The 2,124-nt window shown below is 28.5% G+C and overlaps 1 long non-coding RNA gene across 1 annotated transcript; it reads left to right on the top strand.

Annotated features, from left to right (window-relative positions):
- The first annotated feature begins 691 nt into the window (after positions 1-691).
- LOC111692572 lies at positions 692-1,707 on the top strand. The gene is made up of 3 exons (XR_002763269.1): positions 692-859; positions 922-1,187; positions 1,265-1,707. It is a non-coding gene; the product is annotated as an uncharacterized LOC111692572 (long non-coding RNA).
- Positions 1,708-2,124: the final 417 nt, after the last annotated feature.

The raw sequence follows: 2,124 nt of genomic DNA, 5'->3' as shown, positions 1-2,124 counted from the left end.
ATTTCAGAAATTTAAAAATCATAAACAGAAAAATTAATGAATTTTATAATTTATTTTGTCAATCCACTTTAAAAAATGTAAATGTTTTCAAAGAAATAGATATATTTTTTAATTTTTAATAAAAAAGTTATAACAATTTCACAAAGCGAACGTGATTTTTTTATCTTTGTCATAAAACAAAATTTCGAAATCAACTTTTCATTTTAAATAATCAATCGAGATCATAGAAAAAAAATTGTTTTAGTGTTAAATCATAAAAATTAACGTTTAAAAAATTGAAATTGTTATAACTTTTTTATTAAAAATTAAAAAATATATCTATTTCTCTGAAAAGAAAGTTTACATTTTTAGAGAAGATTGAAAAAATTATAAAATTCATTTGTTTTTCTGCTTACGATTTTTTTAAATTTCTGAAATCATCCCTTAACTTCTAGCCACCCTAATTCTGTTAATTTTAATAGTACAAGAAAAAGTCAATAGACCCAAGGATTTTACACAAGAGGATTGCTCGATCCCATTTAAGCCTATGTTCGCCAAATAAAATGTCAAACGCTGGAATAGTATCATTTATCTAGGCGCTGGAATACGTGACGTCACTACGTTACCTCCGTGCTATGTTTACAATATGTAAAACGGCTCATTTTCCTTACTTTCCGTGTGTTTTTTGTGGATTATTGTTCGTTTAGAGGATTTATGCTCACTGTTATTATTAATTGATGTTATATACGTAGTTTGTTGTTGTAATTTCTTGTTAACTTATTAATATCGTTTGTTATCATTATGTTACTATTTGTGTTTGTGTTAGTTTAGTGTTCAGAGACTTTAGAGCCTGTAATAGAATTTCAATTTTGCTCAAAAGGTAATAAATTTAATATATTTTTTTAGGCATGTATATAAATACTTAAATTTCTTTGTTTTTAGGTTAATCTTTAATAAAAAAAAGATGCCTGGTCTTCGATGTGCAGTTTATGGCTGCAATAACAGTTTTGTTGGGGTAAAAGCCAAAGGGGAAGATATCAAATTTTTCCCATTTTCAAAATCTAATAATTTAGTTTCACAAACAGTTTACAAGGAGTGAATAAATCGTTGCAAGAGGCAGGACAGTTTTAATCCGAATCATAGCCGAATATGTTCTATTCATTTTACCAGTAATGATTTTGAGAGAGACCTGAAGAATGAACTTTTAGGTTAGTACATATAACAAGTATTATAATATTGGGTTTCTTTTAATTTAATGAAAATTACTTAAGTAATGTGTTTTTAGGATTACCTACAAAAAAAATGTTAAAGAAAATGGCTGTTCCCAGGATGCATTTGCCACTTCAGAGTAAAAAAAAGCAGTTGTGCAAGAAATTTTAAAACAGAGCAACTTAGAAAATATACCTGAAACTGCAGTTCTATATAGTTTAGGTCAGCGGTCGGCAACTGGCGGACCATGGTCCAGATCCGGACCGCGGAAGATAAAAAACTGGACTGCCAAAAAATTTTTTAAAGTATAATTAGATATCCAAATTATTTAAAAACATATTTTTCTATAGATAAGAATACGTTTGAGGGCCACCTTTATCATTTTTTAATGATTAGTATAAAAAACTGACTCGAGACTGCAAATGTAATTTCTGCCATTGATTTTTGAATACAAAAGCGCCTATCTATTGTATTTCATATTATTTTGTGAATGCAAATTAAAATAAAAAATTAGTAAGGTATACGAGTTTTTTTTCTGGACCTTGTTAAAAATTTTCAAAAGTATGTGGACTGTTGTGCTTAAAATTACTTGCCGACCCTTGGTTTAGGTGCTTAATTCAACTGTAATAACTTAGAAGTGCATAGTGCTATTTTAACAGAACTTCAAAATTTACTACCCTAAAATATATAAATCAAACAATAAACAAATGTTTAATCAAGAAGCAAATCTTAGCCTCACGCAGCGCTCCCATAGGTATAAGCCATGCTAACTGTAGGACCTGCTCGTGAAAGAATATGCTATTTTACCGAGTGCGATTTTATCCATTCCAATAATTAAAATTTTTCCTTTCAATTTTGAATATTTATCCTTACGTAATAACTTTATTGTTCATAGGTTGTACGAGCAGTGATATTCAAATGGTAGGTGTGTTTTTG

This window comes from Anoplophora glabripennis, unplaced genomic scaffold (assembly GCF_000390285.2).
Source record: "Anoplophora glabripennis isolate ALB-LARVAE unplaced genomic scaffold, Agla_2.0 scaffold1956, whole genome shotgun sequence".
NCBI lineage: Eukaryota > Metazoa > Arthropoda > Insecta > Coleoptera > Cerambycidae > Anoplophora > Anoplophora glabripennis.
The sequence above is the reverse complement of the archived record's forward strand: the minus strand, read 5'-3'. Positions and strand labels throughout refer to the sequence as shown.